Below are 25,812 nucleotides of genomic sequence, written 5' to 3'. Positions count from 1 at the left end.
TGACAATGATCCCAAACACACCGCCCGGGCAACGAAGGAGTGGCTTCGTAAGAAGCATTTCAAGGTCCTGGAGTGGCCTAGCCAGTCTCCAGATCTCGACACCATAGAAAACCTTTGGAGGGAGTTGAAAGTCTGTGTTGCCCAGTGACAGCCCCAAAACATCACTGCTCTTGAGGAGATCTGCATGCAGGAATGGGCCAACATACCAGCAACAGTGTGTGATGAACTTTTGATATTGACCAAATACTTATTTTTCACCATAATATGTAAATAAATTCTTTCCAAATCAGACAATGTGATTGTCTGGATTTGTTTCCACATTTTGTCTCTCATAGTTGAGGTATACCTATGACGAAAATTACAGGCCTCTCTCATCTTCTTAAGTGGGAAAACTTGCACAATTGGTGGCTGACTAAATACTTTTTTGCCCCACTGTATATGTGTGTGTATATATGTATATATATATATATATATATATATATATATACATATATGTATATATATATATATATATATATATATATATATATATATATATATATATATATATATATATATATATATGTATGTGTGTGTGTGTGTGTGTCGGGGGGGCGTCATTTTTATCTCGGACCCAGGCAGCACTATGTCTTGAGCCAGCCCTGGCCAGCAGCAATGTTTTCCTAAGTTATCCTGGACTCCTAATGACACACTGAGGGCAGAGGTGCGGGGGAGGAGCTAGGCTACAGTGTGTCAAATTACTATAAACACGTGAAGAAACACAGCAAACACTCACTGCAGCTTATCTTACTGTGTGATGATTCAGAGCTACGGACTGGGTGAGCTGTTAGGGAAAAATGGATGTTTGTATTATTTAGTCTGACAACAATTTTCATATTTTTGCACTGTGTCTAGAAAGTAATGCATGTGCATGTTTAAAGCTCATGCTAAAATCAGTAAGCTGCTGAGAATACATAGTGCTAAAATATGAAGATTACCGTCAGACTAAATAATGCAAAGATGCAAACAATAAAATTATCTACAGTAGTAGCCACGTAATACCCTCACTTTTACAACAAATCAGCACAGCTCCTTACCTAGTGTGGAAGAGCTGTTTTTAAGTGTTTTTTATTCTAATTTGTGACAGTTTAAACATCGATCACTCAGAAAAGGTGCAGCAAGTAGTCCCTGCCTAGACAAGCAGAGTACTTGCTGCATGCACAGGCTTACAGGCAGCTCCTTCCTATTAATTTGTGTCACACATGGCCCAGCTCAGCTGCAGTCCCCCAAATCTCCTAAAGGGGGTATTTCCAGGGACATTTCATGGGACAAAAAAATCCAGGGACTGTCCCTGGAAATCAGGAACTGTTGACAACTATGGGATTAATAGACATGCATTAAAGGGACATTAAACCCAAATGTTTTCCTTTCATGATTTAGAAAGACCATGCCATTTTAAATAACTTTCTAGTTTACTCTATTATCTAGAAAAGCTCAGTAGCTGCTGATTGGTGGCTGCACTTAGATGCCTCATGTGATTGGCTCACCCATGTGCATTGCTATTTCTTCAACAAAGGATATATAAAAAATTAAGCAATTTAGATAATAGAAGTAAATTGGAATATTGATTAAAATTGTATTCTCCATCTGAAAAAAAAATGGAAAGGGACATGAAACCCCAAAATTTTCTTTTAAGATTCAGATAGAACATACAAATTTCAACAATTTTCCAATCTACTTCTAATATAAAATGTGCTTCATTTGCTTGGTACCCTATGTTGAAGGAGCTGAAATGCACTACTGAGAGCTATCTGAACACATCTGGTGAGCCAATAACTTGAAGCATATATGTGCAGCCAGCAATCAGCTGCTCCTGAGCCTACCTGGGTATCCTTTTCAAGAAAGGATATCTAGAGAATAAAACAAATTAGACAATAGAAGTAAATTTGAATGTTGTTAAAAACCGCATGCTCTATCTGAATAATGAAAGAAAACAATTGGGTTTCATATCCCTTTAAATTCTACCCCCTCATTTACATGTTTATAAAACATACATCAAATTATTAGCAACTCTAACACTTAAAGGGACAGTCTAGGCCAAAATAAACTTTCATGATTCAGATAGAGCATGTAATTTTAAACAATTTTCCAGTTTACTTTTATCACCAATTTTGCTTTGTTCTCTTGGTATTCTTAGTTGAAAGCTTAACCTAGGAGGTTCATATGCTAATTTATTAGCGCTTGAAGGCCACCACTTTTCAGAATGCATTTTAACAGTTTTTCACCACTAGAGGGTGTTAGTTCACGTGTTTCATATAGATAACACTGTGCTTGTGCACGTGAAGTTATCTGGGAGCAGGCACTGACTGGCTAAACTGCAAGTCTGTCAAAAGAACTGAAATAAAGGGGCAGTTTCCAGAGGCTTAGATACAAGATAATCACAGAGGTTAAAAGTATATTATTATAACTGTGTTGGTTATGCAAAACTGGGGAATGGGTAATAAAGGGATTATCTATGTTTTAAAACAATAACAATTCTGGTGTAGACTGTCCCTTTAATTTAATTTTTAATTTAAACTAATAAGAGAGTTGTTTTTAAAATCAAATAGAATATTACAGAGTTTAACAGTTGTCTTTTATGAAGATTGATGCATCAGGTTTTGCTGTAATCTTCAAAAATTATCCTCTCTCTAATCAGTAAAATGTTTCCTTAAAAAATGTGCTCTCATTCAAAAGCAAGAAGCATTTGAAAATCAACATTTACCATATTTAAATGTAAAACTATAGCTTAACTACTGTGAAATACAATGTGCTAGTCAGAAATGGAAAAAATTACTAGCCTAGACTATAAAATTCACAAATTAGTGATTAGCCTTGTACTTGTCTGATACCTAAGGTTACAAATTATTGACTAACAGAACAGAGTCTGCCAAAGTAACATATTGCTAGTCAATATGCTTGATCCATGCAAGTGCTTTGTGGTAGAGATCTAAATTGAATGTCACACTGCAGGAAATAATCTTGAAAGCTGCAATATCATAATGCCAAACACAAAAAGAATGGCTAAACAATTACTGAGCAGACTGGTTCTTTTTAAATGTACAGTACCTTTTAGAAGAGATCAAAATAAATCTCCCATCTGTCTGACCTGATTACTGGACTAGTGTCAATTGAAACAGAAAATCTTCAACCCGGAAATTGGTGTTTGTTATAAATGGATATATTCATTTTACTTGTGGATGTGCTACAAAGTTAGGAGATTAAATGAGTCCTAGTATTTTTTTTTCCATTGGAGCCCTGGCTTACAAATGTAGCAAATAAGGTACCTATCTTATATTATTAAATTGTATGGGGTGGGGAAGGGAATCTAAACTTTTGAAATTTCCCCATTCATTAAAGGGATATAAAATACACATTTTTTCTTTCATGATTTAGATAAAGCACGCAATTTTAAGCAATTTTCAAATTGATGCCTATAATCAATTTTTCTGTGTTCTCTTAGTATCTTTGAAAAGGCAGGGATGTAAGCTTAGGAGCCAGCCCATTTTTGGGGGGTTCAGCACCCTGGGTAGCGCTTGCTGATTGGTGGCTACATTTATCAGAAATTTCAAATAAAAACTTGCTAAAAGTACAGGAGAATTTTTAGCATCTTTCCAATCATTCTGTAGAAAAAGTATCTGATTCAGCTAAGACCAAACATACATTTTTGATGATTTAAAGTCTTTATCTGCAGCTATGTCTAAAAATATGCAATGGGATAACTCTCCTTTGGTAAAGAACAACTCAAAATTGCCCCCCAAATGTGATTATCTAAAAAAAAAAAAACATTAACTTTTTCACAAACTATTTACACACAACTACTGCAGCCATAACACAAATTGTTGTAAAAGCTTCTGCCATTTTCATTCTGAAATGGCAGACATGCATGGATTTGCCATTGGCTTTTGCAAATTAGAAAGTCACTAATTGCGGCTGCACATCACACTCCTTGATATTTCTATATATAATGTTTAGTTATACATAATGAAACAACTTTACAATATGTTTTCATTATTTTTTTGCTCCTTTTTCATGCAATGTAGCACTGAAAATAGAGCATTTTTTAACGGTCAAACCTTGAAAAGGCTATAAACCAGCTACATATCTGTCCCTAATTGGTTTTAACTGGTAACAACCGCAAAACAATTACATTTTTTCTAACTTTACAATAGTGGCTAAGTTTGATGTCTGTGGACTAAAGCCCAAAATTGCTCCTCCTCCAAATAAGGCAAATGGTGGGTGGAGTTTGGCTATTGAAAAATTATTGAACACAAAAAGTATGTTAAATTTGTTTTTAAAACATACAGGGGCCCATTTATCAACCCTCTGTTGGACATGATCCGATCAGCGGATCATGTCCGACAGACATCGTTGAATGCAGAGAGCAATACGCTCGCCGCATTCAGCATTGCACCAGCAGCTCTTGTGAACTGCTGGTGCAACGCCGCCCCCTGCAGATTCGCGGCCAACCGGCCACTAGCAGGGGGTGTCAATCAACCCGATCGTATTCGATCGGGTTGATTTTCTGCGATGTCTGTCCGCCTCCTCAGAGCAGGTGGAGAGGTTATGGAGCAGCGGTCTTTAGACTGCTGCTTCATAACTGGTGTTTCTGGTGAGCCTGAAGTCTCGCCAGACACACGGGCCTTCAAGCTCCATATTGAACTTGATAAATAGGCCCCTAAGACTTGGCTGATTTGTTATTCTATAGCAACACAATTTAAATGTCTTGTTTTGTAGCATATCATTATACTGTAATCAACACTATAGTTATATATTTTTTTCTTAAAATGCCCTAGTACGCAGTCTCTTTATAGTTTCTATTGCATGTGTCTATACCTGACCATGCCACAAATGTAAATATAGTTTTGTGTTGCTATTGCTATACAGAGCAAGACAGATGGGTCTCCAGACAGGGTAGTTAATATCAGTCGTTTACATGTAAAACAGTTTCTGCTAACTGGAGAATATAACGCATTTTGCAAGTATTTTACCATTTCAACCATTATTGTGGAAAACATGTGATTATCTATACTAGCAGATTTTTTTTTGATCAGGGCCCTCCACCTCCTGTATTAGTTTGTCAGTGTCTACGTATGTAACTAGTGCTATGTCACATTTTATGGCACTTTGCAAATAAATATTAATGATAAAAATAACATATTTCCCAAGCTCTCTGTCTTTGTTTTCAAAGAGCTGCACTTCCTGTTTTCTTTTCCAGTTCACTTTGTTGATTTTACTTTAAAGGTACAGTCTACAATAGAATTTTTATTTGTATAAAAACAAATTATGCTTACCTGATAATTTCATTTCCTTCTGTATGAGGAGAGTCCACAGCATCATCCCTTACTGTTGGGAAATACTTAACCTGGCTAACAGGAGGCGGCAAAGACTTAAAGGGACACTGAACCCAAATGTTTTCTTTCGTGATTCAGATAGAGCATGAAATTTTAAGCAACTTTCTAATTTACTCCTATTATCAAATTCTCTTCATTCTCTTGGTATATTTATTTGAAATGCAAGAATGTAAGTTTAGATGCCGGCCCATTTTTGGTTAACATCCTGGGTTGGTCTTGCTGATTGGTGGATAAATTTATCCACCAATAAAAAATTGCTGTCCAGAGTTCTGAACAAAAAAAAAGCTTAGATGCCTTCTTTTTCAAATAAAGATAGCAAGAGAACGAAGAAAATTTGATAAAGGAGTAAATTAAGTTGCTTAAAATTGCATGCTCTATCAGAACCACGAAAGAAAAAAAATTGGGTTTAGTGTCCCTTTAAATACTTCCCCTACTTCCCTCATATCCCACTCATTCTGCCAAGGGAACAAGGAACAGTAGGAGATATATCAGGGTATAAATGGTGCCAGAAGAGAAAACGAATTTTGGTCCGCCCATCAGAGTATACGGGCAGGGGCCGTGGACTCTCCTCATACAGGAGGAAATTAAATAATCAGGTAAGCATAATTTATGTTTTCCTTCTTAATATAAGGAGAGTTCACAGCATCATTCCTTACTGTTGGGAAAACTATACCCAAGCTCTAGAGAACACTGAATGATAATGGGAGGGGTAAAAGAAAGGTGGACCCTAATCTGAGGGCACCACAGCCTGCAAAAAATTTCTCCCAAAAGCTGCTTCAGCAAAAGCAAAAACAACAAATTTGTAGAATTTTGAAGAAGTATGTAAGGAGTACCAGGTACCAGCCTTACAAATCTGATCCATAGAGGCCTTGTTCTTAAAGGCCCAAGAGTAAGTCACTGCTCTAGTGGAATGAGTCGTAATCCTCTGAGGAGCTCTAAGTCCCGCTGACTCATAAGCTAAGCGTATAACAATCCTCAACCAAAAAAGAAAATGTATGCTTACCTAATAAATTTATTTCTTTTTTGACACGATGAGTCCACGGATCATCATAATTACTAATGGGATATTCACCTCCTGGTCAGCAGGAGGCGGCAAAGAGCACCACAGCAGAGCTGTTAAATAGCTCCTCCCTTCCCTACCACTCCAGTCATTCGACCGAAGTTAGGAAGAGAAAGAAAAAACCAAGGTGCAGAGGTGTCTGAAGTTTACAATAACCCACAACCTGTCTAAAAGAACAGTGCGGGCCGTGGACTCATTGTGTCAAAAAAGAAATAAATTTATCAGGTAAGCATAAATTTTCTTTTCTTTTTTAAGACACAATGAGTCCACGGATCATCATAATTACTAATGGGATTCAATACCCAAGCTAGAATACACAGATGATACAGGAGGGACAAGACAGGTAACCTAAACGGAAGACACCACTGCTTGAAGAAACTTTCTCCCAAAAGCGGCCTCAGTCGAAATAAAAGTATCAAATTTAAAGAACTTTGAAAAAGTGTGGAGAGAGGACCAAGTTGCAGCCTTGCAAATCTGTTCCACAGAAGCTTCCTTCGTGGATATCCATGAGGAAGCAACAGCCCTCATGGAATGAGCCGTAACGCTCTCTGGAGTCTGCGGTCCAACAGTCTCATATGCAAAACGTATGTAATGGTACTCATTTTATCGACCTTGGAAGGATGAAGGGCTGAGTCGGCCCAGCCGGGACCTTTGGACAGGCTCTTGTAATCAGGGCATTTTACCAACTGAGCTACCTCACTGGATATACTCTTCAGTAAAAAGAAAGAGAAGTAGTCGTAGCTTTCTGTCCCTTACGTTTTCCTGAGAAAACCACAAAGAAAAGACAGACGAAAATCCCTAGACGCCTGCAGGAGAAAACTTTAAGACACGGACCACGTCCAGATTGTACAGATTCGTTCCTTCTGACAAGAAGGATTAAGACACAAGGAAGGAACAACAATCTCCTGATTAATGTTCCGATCAGAAGTAACCGTAGGAAGAAATCCTAATGTAGTACATAAAACTACCTTATCTGAATGGAAAATAAGGTAAGGAGACTCATACTGCAATGCCGAGAGCTCTGATACTCTACAAGCAGAGGAAAAAGCAACAAGAAATAAAACAATATCTAAGGAATGCATAGGCTCAAACGGAGCCCCTTGAAGAGTTTAAGAACTAAATTCAGACTCCATGGAGGAGTAACTGGTTTGAACACAGGCCTGATCCTGACCAAGGCCTGACAAAATGATTGTACATCCGGAAAATCTGCCAGACGTTTGTGTAACAAAAAAGATAATGCCGAGATTTGACCCTTTAGGGAACTAGTCGATAAGCCTTTCTCCAAACCTTCTTGGAGAAAAGACAAAATCCTAGGAATAATAACCCTACTCCATGAGTAGCCCTTCAATTCACACCAAAGAGAAATTTACGCCATATTTTATGCTAAATCTTTCTAGTTACAGGCTTGTTAGCCTAAATCAGGGTCTCTATGACCGAGTCAGAAAAAGTAAATTCATGCTTACCTGATAAATTAATTTCTTCTATGGTACGACGAGTCCACGGATTCATCCTTTACTTGTGGGATATTATCCTCCTGCTAACAGGAAGTGGCAAAGAGCACCACAGCAGAGCTGTCTATATAGCTCCTCCCTTAGCTCCACCCCCCACTAATTTGACCGAAGGTACAGGAAGAAAAAGGTGCAGAGGTGACTGAAGTTTAAAAAAAAAAAATATAAACTGTCTTAAAATGACAGGGCGGGCCGTGGACTCATCGTACCATAGAAGAAATCAATTTATCAGGTAAGCATAAATTTACTTTTCTTCTATAAGGTACGACGAGTCCACGGATTCATCCTTTACTACAATACCAAAGCTACAGGACACGGATGAACGGGAGGGACAAGACAGATGGTTAATCAGAAGGCACCACTGCTTGAAGAACTTTTCTCCCAAAAATAGCCTCCGAAGAAGCAAAAGTATAAAATTTGTAAAATTTGGAAAAGGAATGAAGCAAAGACCAAGTCGCAGCATAACAAATCTGTTCAACAGAAGCATAATTTTTAAAAGCTTTTTGACCTCTACGTTTTCCAGAATAGACAACAAACAAAGAAGATGTTTGAAGGAAATCTTTGGTTGCTTGCAAGTAAAACTTCAAAGCACGAACCACGTCCAAGTTGTGCAACAGACGCTCCTTCTTAGAGGAAGGATTAGGACACAGAGAAGGAACAACAATTTCCTGATTGATATTCCTATTAGTAACAACCTTAGGAAGGAATTCAGATTTGGTACGCAAAACTACCTTATAAGCATGGAAAACAAGATAAGGCGAGTCGCATTGCAATGCAGATAGTTCAGAAACTCTTCGAGCCGCAGAAATAGCAACTAAAAACAGAACTAAATTCAAACTCCATGGCGGAACAACAGGTTTAAACACAGGCTTGATTTTAACTAAAGCCTGACAGAACGACTGAACGTCTGGAACATCTGCCAGACGCTTGTGCAGTAGAATTGATAAAGCAGATATCTGTCCCTTTAAGGAACTCGCTGATAGCCCCTTCTCCAATCCTTCTTGGAGAAAGGACAAAATCCTAGGAATCCTGATCTTACTTCATGAGTAGCCTTTGGATTCGCACCAATAAAGATATTTACGCCATATCTTATGATAAATTTTCCTAGTGACAGGTTTCGAGCCTGAATCAAGGTATCTATGACCGACTCAGAAAAACCCCGCTTGGATAAAATCAAGCATTCAATCTCCAAGCAGTCAGCCGCAGAGAAACTAGATTTGGATTCTGGAACGGACCTTGAATCAGAAGGTCCTGTCTCAGTGGCAGAGATGACATGTCCACCAGGTCTGCATACCAAGTCCTGCGTGGCCACGCAGGTGCTATCAAAATCACTGAGGCTCTCTCCTGTTTGATTCTGGCAATCAAACGAGGAAGGAGAGGAAATGGTGGAAACACATAGGCCAGGTTGAACGACCAGGGTACTGCTAGAGCATCTATCAGTACTGCCTGAGGATCCCTTGACCTGGACCCGTAACAAGGATGTTTGGCGTTCTGACGAGACGCCATCAGATACAATTCTGGTATGCCCCATTGCTGAATCAATTGTGCAAACACCTCCGGATGGAGTTCCCACTCCCCCGAATGAAAAGTCTGCCGACTTAGAAAATCTGCTTCCCAGTTCCCTACTCCTGGGATATAGATTGCTGATAGATGTCAAGAGTGAGTCTCTGCCCATCGAATTATTTTGGTAACCTCTATAATCGCTAGAGAACTCTTTGTCCCACTGATGATTGATATATGCTACAGTCATTATATTGTCCGACTGGAATCTTATGAATGTGGCTGAAGCCAGCTGAGGCCACGCCTGAAGCGCGTTGAATATAACTCTCAGTTCTAGAATATTTATCGGGAGGAGATCCTCCTCCTGCGTCCAAAAACTCTGTGCTTTCAGGGAATTCCAGACTACACCCCAGCCCAATAGGCTGGCGTCCGTCATCACTATGACCCATGCTGGCCTGCGGAAACACATTCCCTGGGACAGATGATCCTGTGACAACCACCAAAGAAGAGAGTCTCTGGTCTCTTGATCCAGATTTATCTGAGGAGATAAATCTGCATAATCCCCATTCCACTGTTTGAGCATGCATAGTTGCAGTGGTCTGAGATGCAAGCGAGCAAACGGAACTATGTCCATTGCCGCTACCATTGGACCGATTACCTCCATACACTGAGCCCCTGACGGCCGAGGAATGGAATGAAGAGCTTGGCAGGTGGTTAAAATCTTTGATTTCCTGACCTCCGTCAGAAAAATTTTCATGTCCACCGAATCTATCAGAGTTCCCAGGAATGGAACTCTTGTGAGAGGGATAAGTGAACTTTTTTTAACGTTCACCTTCCACCCGTGAGATCTTAGAAAAGTCAACACTATGTCCGTGTGAGATTTGGCTAGTTGGTAAGTCGACGCCTGAATTAAGATATTGTCCGAATAAGGCGCCACTGCTATGCCCCGCGGCCTTAGAACCGTCAGAAGGGACCCTAGCACTTTTGTGAAAATTCTGGGAGCTGTGGCCAACCCGAAGGGAAGAGCCACAAACTGCTAATGCTTGTCCAGAAAGGCGAACCTGAGAAACTGGTGATGATCTTTGTGGATAGGGATGTGTAGATACGCATCCTTTAAGTCCACGGTGGTCATATATTGACCCTCCTGGATCATTGGTAAAATAGTCCGAATGGTCTCCATCTTGAAGGATGGGACTCCAAGGAATTTGTTTAGGATCTTGAGATCCAAAATTGGTCCGAATGTTCCCTCTTTTTTGGGAACCACAAACAGATTGGAGTAGAACCCCTGCCCCTGTTTTATTTTCGGAACTGGGCAGATCGCTCCCATGGTATATAGGTCTTCTACACAGCGTAAGAACGCCTCTCTTTTTGTCTGGTTTACAGACAATTGAGAAAGATGGAATCTCCCCCTTGGAGGAGAATCTTTGAAATCTAGAAGATACCCCTGGGATACGATTTCTAAAGCCCAGGAGTCCTGAACGTCTCTTGCCCAAGCCTGAGCAAAGAGAGAAAGTCTGCCCCCTACTAGATCCGGTCCCGGATCGGGGCTACCCCTTCATGCTGTCTTGGTGGCAGCAGCGGGCTTCTTGGCCTGTTTACCTTTGTTCCAAGTCTGGTTAGGTCTCCAGACTGACTTGGATTGAGCAAAATTCCCCTCTTGCTTTGCAGCAGGGGAAGAGGTAGAGGGACCACCTTTGAAGTTTCGAAAGGAACGAAAATTATTTTGTTTGGTCCTCATCTTATTTGTCTTATCCTGAGGAAGGGCATGGCCTTTCCCTCCAGTGATGTCTGAAATGATCTCTTTCAGTTCAGGCCCGAATAGGGTCTTACCCTTGAAAGGGATGGCTAAAAGCTTAGATTTTGATGACACATCAGCAGACCAGGACTTAAGCCATAACGCTCTACGCGCTAAAATGGCAAAACCTGAATTCTTTGCCGCTAATTTAGCCAGTTGAAAAGCGGCATCTGTAATAAAAGAATTAGCTAGCTTGAGAGCCCTAATTCTATCCAGAATATCATCTAATGGGGTCTCAACCTGAAGAGCCTCCTCCAGAGCCTCGAACCAAAAAGCAGCTGCAGTAGTTACAGGAACAATGCACGCTATAGGTTGGAGAAGAAAACACTGATGAACAAATATTTTCTTTAAGAGACCCTCTAATTTTTAATCCATAAGATCTTTGAAAGCACAACTGTCCTCAATAGGTATAGTTGTACGCTTAGCCAGGGTAGAAATAGCTCCCTCCACCTTAGGGACCGTCTGCCACGAGTCCCGCATGTTGTCTGATATGGGAAACATTTTCTTAAAAGTAGGAGGGGGAGCGAACGGAATACCTGGTCTATCCCACTCCTTAGTAACAATGTCCGAAATCCTTTTAGGGACCGGAAAAAAATCATTGTAGGCAGGAACCTCTAGAAATCTGTCCATTTTACACAATTTCTCTGGAACTACAATAGGGTCACAATCATCCAGAGGCTTAAACCTCCCTGAGCAACAAGCGGAGGTGTTCTAGTTTAAATTTAAAAGCCGTCATATCTGAGTCGGTCTGAGGGAACATCTTTCCTGGATCAGAAATCTCTCCCTCAGACAGCAAATCCCTCACCCCCAACTCAGAACATTGTGAGGGTACATCGGATACGGCTAATAATGCGTCAGAGGGCTCAGCATTTGTTCTCACACCAGACCTACTGCGCTTCCCCTGCAACCCAGGCAGCTTAGATAAAACCTCTGTGAGGGTAGTATTCATAACTGCGGCCATATCTTGCAGGGTGAAAAAATTAGACGCACTAGAAGTACTTGGCGTCGCTTATGCGGACATTAATGGTTGTGACACTTGGGGAGAATTAGATGGCATAACCCGATTCCCTTCTGATTGAGAATCATCCTGCGACATACTTTTAGTAGCTAAAATATGTTCTTTGCAATTTATTGACCTTTCAGTGCATGAGGGACACATTCTAAGTGGGGGTTCCACAATGGCTTCTAAACATATTGAACAATGACTTTCCTCAATGTAAGACATGTTGAACAGGCTAGTAATGACTACAAACAAGCATGAAAACACTTTATTTAGTGAAAAAAATAATCTTAAAAAACGGTACTGCGCCTTTAAGAGAAAAAAAGCATACACGTTCTTCAAAACTGCTTTAAAATGCACCAAATTTTCCAAATTTTTGATAGCAGACTCAATATGTGTAGTTAAGTTTGCCCCACAAGGAAATTTAACATTTAACCCTTTATTGTGCAACCGGATTGAAATAAGGCCTAAATCCGGAAAAAAACACCCCCAGCACCTTGCCACAGCCCTGCTGTGGCCCCTCAGGGATTGTAAATATGGGGTTAAAGCTTCGATTTGGCCCAAAACATCCACAAGGGAGTTGGAGCTTGCTGCTTGCAGAGTGAAAACAACTGCGCATCTGAGGCGCGAAAATAGGCCCCGTCCATCTCACTCGATATCTCTACAGCCTCAAAGAACCGCACCAGAGTGGTTTTAAACTAGCCATGTGGGTTCTGAGACCCAAAAGATAAGCCAAGTGTACCCTCAATAAAGTTGCCCAAAAAACGTTATTGCCCACAAAACGTTAACAGCACTCCCAGTTCATAAAATGTTTGCCCACAAACATTCAAAACTCAGTGTCAACCATTTTTTAATTAGCCCCTTATGCAAGCTTAGTAATGCCTTTCTATAGCTCTTAGGATTACTGCTTACCCTTACCCTCATGGGGATACTGTCAGCCTTTCTGAAATACAGTCTCTCCAGAAAAAATGACTGAACATACCTCACTGCTATATAGCATGAAAACGTTCCTCACACTGAAGTTTCTTGTACCCCTCAGCCTCTGTGGGAACAGCACTGGATCTTAGTTACAAATGCTAAGATCATCATTGAAGCCACCGAGGTCATGTTGTCTGATTGGAATCTGATTAACTGGGACCAACCCAGAAAAGGTCAAGCTTTCAGAGCATTGAAGATCACTTGAAGTTCCAAAATGTTGATTGGGAGGAGGGATTCCTCTAGAGTCCATAGGCCCTGTGCCTTCCTGGCACCCCAAACAGCTCCCCATCCTGAAAGACTTGCTTCGTAGTCACAATCTCCCAGGTTAGTCTCAAGAAGGATGTCCGTTGGGACAGGTGATCTGGACAGAGCCACCAGGAGAGCGATTCTCTCGACCGGTTGTCCAGAGAAATCTGTTGAGACAGATCCGAATGATGTAAGGAATATCCTCATGGATATGGAATCTATTATAGTACCCAGGAATTCCACCCTGGTATTGGGAATAAGAGAACTATTTTCTAAGTTATCTTCCATCCATAAGATCAAATAAGAAATAGAAGAGCTTTTGAATGGTCTTCTGCCAGATGACAGGATGGTGCTTGAACCAGAATATCGTCCAAGTATGGCGCTACTGCTATACCCTTGGTTTTGGCCACTGCAAGCAGAACCCCTTGAACCTTCGTAAAAACACTTGGAGCAGTAGCTAGACCAAACGGAAGTACAATAAACTGGAAGTGCTGATCAAGGAATGCAAACCTTTTGTATTGGAACATGAAGGTAAGCATCCAGCAGATCTATTGTGGTCATAAACTGTTCTTCCTGAACTATGGAAAGGATGGACCTTATTGTCTCCATCTTGATCGAGGGGACAGATAGGAATTTGTTTAAGCACTTTAGGTACAGAGACTGGCAGAAATTTCCCTACTTCTTTGTGACCACAAAAAGGTTTGAGTAGTATCCCAGACCTCTTTCTGCAAGAGGTACCGGGACAATGACTCCCAGGAGAGATCCCTCACGCACCCTAGAAGGGCCTCTCTCTTTTTTGGCCTTAAAGACAGGCTTGACAAGAGGAATCTGCCCCTGGGTGGATGAGACTTGAAACCTATCCTGTATCCCTGAGCGATGAACTCCAGGACCCACGGGTCTTGCACGTCCCCAAACCAAGCTTCCGAAAAGTGTGACTGTCTGCCCCCTACAATATCCAGAGTCGGATCGGGGCTGCCCCTTCATGCCGACTTTGTCTCAGCAGGCTTCTTCTTCTGTTTGGATTTATTCCAGGACTGAGCCGGCTTCCAACTCCCCTTGGATTGCTCGGGCTATGTGGAGGGCTGCTGATGTTGGGATTTAACCGAACGAAAGGAACGAAAATTAGGACCTTGTCCCTTAGGTTTGTTCTTTTTATCCTGCAGTAAAAAGGCACCTTTGCCTCCAGTAACCGTGGAGATAGTTGAGTAGAATCTTTCCCTTAAATGGGAGGGAAAAAAGTCTTGACTTCGAAGTCATGTCCGCAGACCAGGACTTCAGCCAGAGTGCCCTACGGGCTTGAACAGAAAAATCTGAAGCCTTGGCATTCAGGCGAATAATTTGCATATTTGCATCACAAATAAAAGAATTAGCCAGCCTTAATTCTTTCTTGGATCACGTCAAGGGGACCCTCCACCTCGATCAACTCAGATAAGGAGTCGCACTAGTAGGTAGCCGCTCCAGCAACTGCAGCAACAGCCACTGCCAGTTGAAACAAATATCCCGTATGTTGAAACATTTTTCTTAACAGAGTTTTTATTTTATTTTCCATGGGCTCTTTAAACGACAAACTATCCTGTCAATCAATTGGTTTATGTGGTGACATATGACTGTTCTATATTTTTAATATTTTAAATAAAGGTATTCTAAGGCTATAATTAAATTGCAGCTGGTAATTTAAAGAGCATATTTTTTATTTTAAGTTATATCCATAGCCGTGTCTAAATTAGAACCAGTCATATTCAGTGCTAAATAATTTATTTGCTAGACGGGGCTTTGCACTCCAGATTTATAAGTCAGTCATTATAGTGAACTCTTTCAGAACTGTACATAAACTGGTTATTGTGATTAAATCCCTGGTAGTTATTAATTAAGCATAGTAAGTTGGTAATCCATATTGGGCATTGAACTAGAGTTATTGGTTAATATCAGAAGATTCTGGTATTTTTTTTTTAATGTGATTCGTTGTGAGTAAAGTTAATTTTAAAGGTATATCTTTTATGATCTTTGTAAAGAATATTATAACAGCATAATCGTGTATAATTTGATTCATAATCTGGTCTCTACATAAATATATTGCAATTTGTATATAAATTTTAACTAATCTAAAGAATTTAGGAATAAATATTAATTTCAATTGTTTCGTATATACATTTTTATTGGAGGTTATTATAAATAAATTGTGTTATAACCCTGGTATATACTGACAATCCTCAAGCGGGATAGTAGTGTGTTTAGCAAGCATGGAGATAACGCCATCCACCTTGGGGATGGAACCCCACAACTCCAATTGAGAGTCCGGAACCGGGAACAATTTTTCAAAGGAAGAAGGGGAAAATGAAGAACCAATTCTTTCCCATTCATTCTTAATAATGTTTGCCATTTTTACAGGAACCGGGAAAGTCTGTGGTACAACCCTGTCCTCGTAGACCTTATCTAATTTAGGAATCAAAGGGTCCTCAGGCAATTTAGGCTCTGGAACCTCTAAAGTAGCCAAAACTTCCTTTAGCAGAAAGCGTTAATGTTCAATCCTAAATCTAAAGTCTGGTTCCTCCGCAGCTGGAGGCTTAGAGGCAGCAGATTCCGACCCAGAAAGAGCACCCTCTAAAGTATCAAAGGCGTCTTCATCATCGGATAATCTTGAATCAAATAAATCCAATAAGCTAGTAGATGACCCCTGGGAAGGATAGCGATATTTGACCTTTCGCTTAGCAGGGCGATGTAAAGCACTAAAGGCCACAGGCACTGCCGATTGTAACTGCTCAGTAAAGTCTGGCGGTAAAAGGGCCCCTCCAGATGGAGGATTAGGAGTGCTACGGGAAGCTGCATGTGTATTAGGAGATAACTGTAGGCTTAGTGGTATCAAACATATTAACTTTCTTTGACATTATTACTTGATCAAGGCATGTGGAACATAATTGAGCAGGTGGGTATACCGCGGCCTCCTCACAATATAGACAGGTATTAGACTAGGGACTTAGGGAGTACCCTCTAACGCATCAGAATCCTCCATAGCTTGCGCTTATAAAGCAGACTATTGAATAATAAGATAAAACGGCACCTTTATACCCCCAATGGCTGGGGCACTCACCACCTCCTTAACCCAGGCCAAACAGAGAAACCACTTCTTCTCCGGTAAACCGCACGGTCAGGAAAGAGGAAATCAGTGTGACCCAACCCGATCACATGGTGCGCAATGCAGGACCGCCCCTGCTATAATAGGGGGAAAAAAAGCTGACCAAGCCTTTCAGGCTGCACAGCTTCCAAAAACGAAAGTAAAACCTGTAAGTTCCAACATCTGCCTGAGCCTCATCTCACACATGTCGCAGCATAATCATAATAAAATAAAATTATGTGATTAATCCCCCCTGTTCAATAATTCCCCTCCAGAGATATTAACCCTTGATTCCATACAGATAAAAGGAGCCACACTGTGACCCTGTCTTCTTGCGTTATCATATGTGTATAAAAAATAAAACAATCTTACCGAAATCTATGCCGTGGAACAGAAACACAGCCTCTTATGTTTGACAGTCTTGTAGCATCGCTCCTGACATGGACTTGAGTGATGTAAGCTGGCAGTGAAACTCGTCAACACTGATTGTTTAGGAGCTGTTAATACGAGTGTGGATGGGTTCGCAGAAAGACTCTCCCTGCATCTCCAAACTCTAACATTCGTCAATGCTCTCACTAAGAGGCTGACAAGACTTCTTAAAACTCCAGTCCCATTTCAAAGGGTAGATATCCTTCATAAGGCACTACTCCCAATCTTCTGACACTTCTCTGCCAACCTCCTATGACGAAAGGCAAAGAATGACTGGGATATGAGGGAAGTAGGGAGAGTATTTAAGCCTTTGGCTGTATTTGCCTACTCCTGGTGGCCAGGTTCAGTATTTCCTAACAGTAAGGAATGATGCCGTGGACTATCCTCAGATAGATAATCCCTTTATTACCCATTACCCAGTTTTGCATAACCAACATGGTTATATTAATATACTTTTTTACCTCTGTAATTACCTTTTATCTAAGCATCTTCTGACTTGCATTTAGTACTTTGTTGTGCTAAAGCTTAAATAACTCCTTGGGCATGAACATATTGTTATCTATATGGCCCACATGAACTAGCAGTCTCCTGTTGTGAAAAACAAATTAAAAAGCATGTGATTAAGAAGTTGTCTACAGAGCCTTTGAAACGGGCAGAAATTTAGAGGTTTAAATGTTATAAAAGTATATTAATATATCAATGTTGGTTGTGCAAAGCTGGGAATGGGAAGTAAAGGCATCATCTATCTATTTTTTAAACAATAACAATTTTAGTGCAGACTGTCCCTTTAATAAAACGTTCCTTATCTCATGATCCACTCCACCAGGAGGGAATCTAAACATATACTTTGACTGCTGCCCACACCAGTATTCATTTGTTAGTCTGAACGTCTCTCTAACTTCAACATTGTATGTGTATGTTATTACTTGTGTATCAGGCTGATATTATTTAGATCCTAAATAAGCAGTCATCCAGACTGGGCATGAGTCACTTTTGCTAAGAAATTAACGGCTAGATTACGAGTTTTGCGGTATGAGTGAAAAAGCAGCGTTAAGTCTCTTTTTCACTACCACTGGTATTACGAGTATTGCAGGTATTTCTGCATCACACACTTTTTTGGCCGTAACGCAACATAACTACTGCAGCTTTCCAAATTTTTCAATGGGACTTCCATAGCGCTGGTATTACGAGTTTGCATGGCCAAAAAGTGAGCGTTACAGCCTATACCATCAAGATCCATACCATAAACTGAAAGTCAGTAGTTATGGGTTTTATGCTACAACGCCGTATCATAAAACTCATAACTAAAGTGCTAAAAAGTACACTAACACCCATAAACTACCTATTAACCCCTAAACCGAGGCCCTCCTGCATCACAAACACTAAAATAAAATTATTAACCCCTAATCTGCCGCTCCGGACATCGCCGCCACTATACTAAACATCTTAACCCCTAAACCGCCGCACTCCCTCATCGCAAACAATAGTTAAATATTATTAACCCCTAATCTGCTGTCCCTAACATCGCCGCAACTTGCATTACTGTTATTAGCCCCAGATCTACCGCCCCCAATGTCACCGCCACTATACTAAAGTTATTAACCCCTAAACCTAACCCTAAGTCTAACCCTAACACCCCTACTTTAATATAATTAAAATAAATCTAATTAAAACTAAATATTTACCTATAAAATAAACCCTAAGCTAGCTACAATACAACTAATAGTTACATTGTATTTATCTTAAGTTTTATTTTTATTTCACAGGCAAGTTTGCATTTACTGGCTGATTGCGAGCTCAATCCAGTTGGCTGATTGGATCAGCCAATAGGATTGAAGCTCAATCCTATTGGCTGATTGAAAAAATCCTATTGGCTGATGCACCTTTAATTCTGATTGGCTGATAGAATTCTATCAGCCAATCGGAATTCAAGGGACGCCATCTTGGATGACGTCATTTAAAGGAACCTTCATTCCTCAAGACGACGTCGATTGAAGAGGATGCTCCACGCCGGATGTCTTGAAGATGGAGCCGGTCCGCGCCGGATGGATGAAGATAGAAGATGCCGTCTGGATGAAGACTTCTGCCTATCTGGAGGACCACTTCTTGTCACTTGGATGAAGACTTCTCCCCGCTTCGTTGAGGGTGGATGTCCGGTCTTCAAAAAGTGTAAGTGGATCTTCGGGGGTTAGTGTTAGTTTTTTTAAAGGGTTTATTGGGTGGGTTTTATTTTTAGATTAGGGTTTGGGCAGAAAAAGAGCTAAATGCAATTTTAAGGGCAATGCCCATACAAATGCCCTTTTCAGGGCAATGGGGAGCTTAGGTTTTTTAGTTAGGATTTTATTTGGGGGGTTGGTTGTGTGGGTGGTTTGTATTTTTTTTTTTACAGGTGGTAAAAGAGCTGATTTCTTTGGGGCAATGCCCCGCAAAAGGCCCTTTTAAGGGCTATTGGTAGTTTATTTTTTTTTTATTTTTGGGGGGCTTTTTTTATTTTGATAGGGCTATTAGTTTAGGTGTAATTAGTTTAAATATCTGATAATTTATTTTTTATTTTGTGTAATTTAGTGTGTTTGTTTTTGTAATTTAGTTAATTGTATTTAATTAATGTAATTTATTTAATTATAGTGTAAGGTTAGGTGTTAGTGTAAGACAGGTTAGGTTTTATTTTACAGGTAAATTTGTATTTATTTTAGCTAGGTAGTTATTAAATAGCTAATAACTATTTACTAACTAGTCTACCTAGTTAAAATAAATACAAACTTGCCTGTGAAATAAAAATAAAATCTAAGTTAGCTACAATGTAACTATTAGTTATATTGTAGCTATCTTAGGGTTTATTTTACAGGTAAGTATTTAGTTTTAAATATGAATTATTTAGTTATTAATAGTAGGTTTTATTTAGATTTATTTTAATAACATTAAAGTTAGTGGGTGTTCGGGTTAGGGGTTAATACTAATATTTAGTATAGTGGCAGCGACGTTGGGGGCGGCAGATTAGGGGTTAATAACTGTAATGTAGGAGGCGGCGACATTGGGGGCGGCAGATTAGGGGTTAATAAGTGTAAGTAGATGTCAGCGACATTGGGGATGGCAGATTAGAGGTTAATAAGTGTAGGTAGGTGGTGTCGGGGGCGGCAGATTAGCGGTTAATAAGTGTAATGTAGGTGTCAGCGATGTCGGGGCGGCAGATTAGGGGTGTTTAGACTCGGGGTTTATGTTAGGGTGTTGGGTGTAAACATAACTTTTGTTTCCCAATAGGAATCAATGGGGCTGCATTACGGAGCTTTACGCTCCTTTATTGCAGGTGTTATGCTTTTTTTCACCCGGCTCTCCCCATTGATGTCTATGGGGAAATTGTGCACGAGCGTGTAAAACCAGCTCACCGCAGCGCTGGTATTGGAGTGCGGTATGGAGCTCAATTTTTCTCTACGTTCACACATTGCCTGCTAACGCCAGGTTTTTGAAAACCTGTAATACCAGTGCTGTAGGGAGTTGAGCGGTGACAATAACTTGCAAGTTAGCACCGCGCCGCTCATAACGCAAAACTCGTAATCTAGCCGATAGAGAGGTGTCTTCTTATAAAAACACATCATGGACCCTTTAAACAAACTATTTGATAGGTTTCTTGGTTTGAAATATAATTTAAATGACATTTGTACTATTGTGAGCTTATATGCCTAGTCTTGGCCCAGTGATATTTTTACAATGAGGTATATGCCAAGGTGCAATAATTCAATCATATTATGAGCTGAAGAAGACATTTTTCCCAGTTTTGATGTTCTTGTCTAATTATTTTAAACGTACTTAAGATGTGTGCTTTGTTGCCCATATATATGGGTGGTATAAATAATTAATAATTGTCATTTATACCTCAAATTAAAGTCGTGCAGAATAAACTCTACTTCAGGAACCACCTCAAAATTGGGTTTTTATTAATTTTATGGCACCCATCAATACAAGGGATGTTAAATTTATGAGCCACCAAGAATATGTAGGACACAGACACACAAACGCCAACATGATGCTCATTTGACCACAAAGCATACTGTTCCGGCGTAACAATTTTTACCATAGCAAATTAAACATAACACAGCCGCAGTCCATTTTCTCATAAATATCTGACTTGAAAAAAAATTATCTATGTGACTAGCCAGCCATGTATGTATTGGTTTTCCTGGGCATCGGTAGCCATAATGGTTGAGTGAGTGTGTCATGCCCTTTGCAGCAACTAACAGTTTTATCCTTGACATTTCTTAATTGTCAGAAATTAATTATATAGTTTAGAAATGTTACTCTATTTTTATCTTTTAAACAAACCAATTAATAACTGTTTATTAATTAGCTCAAAGCAGTCCAAAATTAGATTTCAGTGGACACTGCCAAAATTAAATAAATAAATAAAAAGAAATTGGGTATTCTAATGCATTGGAATTAAACAGTTCCAGATTAGACCCACTTGTGACAGACACACCAAAAGACATGAATATCAAAAACTTGCTAACATGGAGAAAAATTATACAAAAACATTGTCTTTTTGTCTTTCCTTCAGATCTAGAACCATGCAGAGCAAGATAAACAGCTTTTAAGCTAAGATTTGCCTTTCAAAATGTCTGTGAGATAACTTGCAATACTGACAAACCGTGGATAATTTTGACAGACCAAGGAGCTAGAGAGGATCAGACCCAAAATTTTTCCAGTGCTGTAAAAAGAAATTACAGTATAAGGGTATTACAAGGGCTTAACATATAAAGGAGTCATTTTTTTTTTTTAAATTGGATATTTGACAATGTCCCAGTTTTACAATGAGCACCATAGAACAAACTACTGAGTGTGTTAGAAGTGCTTGGGATCTTGAAGGAAAGGACAATAAACAAGAATTTCATTAAAATTGTTCTTTATAACACACACGTACCCAATACATTTAGCAGCCTTTAATTTAAATCATGCTTTATAAAATAAAAACATATTAAAATTAACAAATTTGTACAATTTGATATAAATTTACCTTGAAGGTTCATTTGAAAAACAAAATGTTCACATATCAGTCAACTAATGTACACTTGCATTCCTCCTTTTCTGCAACTGAGACTGTAGGATGTACTGAATCTATTCAGATTTTCATGTGAGAATGTTAAGTAAACTGAAGTGATTTCCAATTATGGAGTATATTTATTAATGTGCGAGTGGACATGATACAAAGTAGCGTATCATGTCCGCTGCATATCGATAAATGCTGACAGCATACACTGTCAGCATTTATCATTGCACCAGCAGTTCTTGAGATCTGCTGGTGCAATGCCGCCCCCTGCAGATTTGCAGCCAATCGGCCGCTAGCAGGGGGTGTCAATCAACCTTATCGTATTCGATCGGGTTGATTTCTGTCCGCCACCTCAGAGCAGGCTGACAAGTTATAGAGCAGCAGTCTTTAGCTCCATACGGAGCTTCATAAATATGCCCCTATGTATCAAAAGGAAAAAAAATCCTGCTGGACTCCAAAGTGGCAATCAGATTTCTCCTTGGATCAACAAGCTATACTAATACTATTGAATTTGCTTATATAACTTCAAATTTTCAATAGGTAGAGAATTTCATGTCTTTCTTGTTCTTACTGAAAAGAACCCCATTGGCTACTGTAGGTGAAATCCCTGTTCCTCAAGTCTCCATGGATGACCAATCCTACTGACCAAACAGGTCAGCTGATAATTGCATATATGGGTTTTGTTTATATTTGTATAATGTAATCAATTCCCCTCAGACTTTTTCCCCCAATATAAAAACTACAACCCTTCCATCATAATTAAAATTTTGTTAACTTTCTCTTTTTTTTCTCTAGCTCTATCTAGTATGTCCTCTTTGAAAACTGATGCCCAAAATTGCTCTGCATATTCAAGATGGTGTCTTACCATTGATTAAGTTAATGAAAATAACAGACTTGCACAAAAAATGATCGATTATAGACTGAGACAAGACATTATGCATGTGGAATGGAGCAAAGTTCTGTATATAAACACTGAAAACAATTGGCACCATGTTGACCTTCTTAAACGGAACAGATGAATTTGGAAGTGAGCTACTAATTATGAACAAAATATTAATGTCACCTATATTATGAACTTTCCCATACCATTATATAGGATGATTTACATTGCAGCACCACATATTTTAGAGATCCTCTACACCAGTGATTGTGAATCATGCAAGATGTAAGATAATTACTTGCTAGTGAACAGAGCCATACTTAAAGGGACATTATACACTCATTTTTTCTTTGCAAAAATGTTTTGTAGATAATCTATTTATATAGCCCATAAAGTTTTTTTTTTTTAATTAATGTATAGTTTTGCTTATTTTTAAATAACATTGCTCTGATTTTCAGACTCCTAACCAAGCCCCAAAGTTTTATGTGAATACGCTCGACTACCTACTCCAGCTTGCTCCTGTTTGTGTAAAGGGTCTTTTCATATGCAAAAGAAGGGGGAGGGGGGGGGAGGGTCTTATTTGCCACTTGCAGTGGGCTTTCCAGCTACCTTTTCAACAGAGGTAAACTGACAGCTTCTAAGTAAGTTTTTAAACAGTTTTATACTGAATTTTTATATCAGTATCTGTGCATATTATTCTTTATAGTAGTGTCTATTACATGCAGTTATATGAAAATGAGTGTATACTGTCCCTTTAATGTTCCATTCACTTACAGTGTTTGAGATTTGTATTGCTATAGAACACTTTAGATCAAGGGTCATCAATGGTGGCCCTCCAGAGGTTTTGGAAATACATTTCCCATGATGCTCAACCAGCTGAGCATCATGAGAAATGTAGTTCCAAAACCTTTGAAGGGCCACAATTGATGACCCCTGCTTTACATTATCGTGGAGTCTAATTTATATTACGTGCCTAAAACTTGATTCAACTGGCTGCACAGAATACAATAGATCATAGACATTCAAAATCATAACAGCCAAATTAAGCAAGTTATATAAAATATCAACTCAAATTTTTTTTAGACATAGCACACATAGTACACATTCTCCCAGTCAATGCATAAGGAAACACCATACTTACAGTTCCTGTGTGGTGTTTTGTTGCATCTCAGGGCGCACAAGTAAGGATTTCATGACTTCTGATCATATTGTGTCACTAGTTTGGCAGAGCACAGCTCTGGAGAGACTCCGTGAATATCTAGCATAAATAAAAATAATTATAAGCCAGACTGTCTCTCACATTTGATGTTTTTGTATTTTGTAAACCCAATAAAAATATTTAATACAAAAAAATATTAAAAGCCAATATATATATATATATATATATATATATATATATATATATATATATATATATATATATATATATATATATATATATATATATATATATATATATATATACACACATACATACATACACACACATTAAATATATATATATATACACACACACACATACATACATACACACACGTACATATATACACACACACAAACAAGTTACATAGAGGTTGAGGTTTTCTGTGGAAAAAGTGCTATTCAAATATAATTGTATGTTCTATCCAAATTCTGAAAGAACATTTTGGGGTTTCCTGTCCCTTTAATAGTCCTTTATTCAACGATGGTATCATACAGCAAATACAGCTCTTTTCAAATGATATATCCCTTTTAATATCACTGCTCAAGAGCTGCAGCTACATAGGTTACACTGATAGCTTCAAGCTTTCTGTCCAAGGGAAACTTAAAAGAGGTGCTATTCTTTAAAGGAAAAGAAAACAGTTTTGAACTTGACAGATAGAATAGAACAAACACCAAGCTTATTCCATTCCTTAGAAATTAGATCAGGCAGGCATGGGAAAGGTAGACCGTTATAAAAAAATAATGTATCAGGCTGTTTGTCTGTAGCAGGAGAATCTTTTACTTCCAAAGCATTTAAAACCTCCTGTAACAGAGCGTGAACATGCTCACGTCTGAAATTAAAGGACACTCAGTAGTGAGGTCATGAGTTTCAGATAATCCGTTCTCAGAGTGTATAGTGAATTTGTTACATTTTGGAAATAGTTCTGTAGTACTTCAGAATGTAGCCATGGTAAACTGTAGAGCCTTGATCACTGATATAAAGGCAGTGCTGCAAATCCCTGTATATAATTAGGCATAGACTCAGCAAATGAAGTACACAGCTGAGCGTAAACACACACCTGAATATCCTTATAAAGTAAGCAGAAGTTGGGCTTAAATTTATCAGTGGATCACCCTTACAATTGATCAGCTGATGGTTCAGAGTCCTGAGCTGCACAAATTTGCCCCACAGTAGAATATAGAGAAAACAAGTAAGGATAGAAGCTTATGTATGAGAGATAAATAGAAGCACAGAAGCAGTAAGAATAAGGTACACAAGTTATTAACCCTTGAGGGAAACAATAGACAGTAATGGCACAATTGTTATAATTCCTGTAAGGCAGGGGTGCCCAAACTTTAGTGAGTCGTAATATACTTTTTTGTAAAATTTGTCACTGAGATCTACTTATGCCAGATTTAATAAAACTGCATATTTAGCATTGTCTAAACATTACAATAAAATGTGTTTTTCACATAAATAGTACACAGGGTTAATGATTTCCCACATTAGCAGAACAGGAGGTGATAGGGAGCAGCTAGGACCAGCACTGTCAGGAGTAATGACTCGACGGGTGCAAAGTAGGGACCCTGCATTGTGACTTCACGTGCACTTAGGTGATGAGTGGGAAACTATGGGATAGCAAGCGCTAAACCTCCATTGGTCCTTTTTAGTTACTCTCCTGATGGTATCTTCATTCTGATAGTTACGCCCC

At 39.2% G+C, this 25,812-nt stretch overlaps 1 protein-coding gene across 2 annotated transcripts in view; it reads right to left on the bottom strand.

Annotated features, from left to right (window-relative positions):
• Nucleotides 1-25,812, bottom strand: part of PIK3CB (phosphatidylinositol-4,5-bisphosphate 3-kinase catalytic subunit beta) — an 869,120-nt gene that overhangs the window by 618,700 nt on the left and 224,608 nt on the right. For both annotated transcript variants that reach the window (XM_053709855.1, XM_053709854.1), the window contains exon 2: nt 24,060-24,176. The gene's annotated coding sequence lies outside the window, so the exon portion shown is untranslated. The remainder of the gene's footprint in view (nt 1-24,059; nt 24,177-25,812) is intronic.

The sequence above is a fragment of the Bombina bombina genome, chromosome 4 (genome assembly GCF_027579735.1).
Source record: "Bombina bombina isolate aBomBom1 chromosome 4, aBomBom1.pri, whole genome shotgun sequence".
In the NCBI taxonomy this organism is placed as follows: Eukaryota; Metazoa; Chordata; class Amphibia; order Anura; family Bombinatoridae; genus Bombina; species Bombina bombina.
The sequence above is the reverse complement of the archived record's forward strand: the minus strand, read 5'-3'. Positions and strand labels throughout refer to the sequence as shown.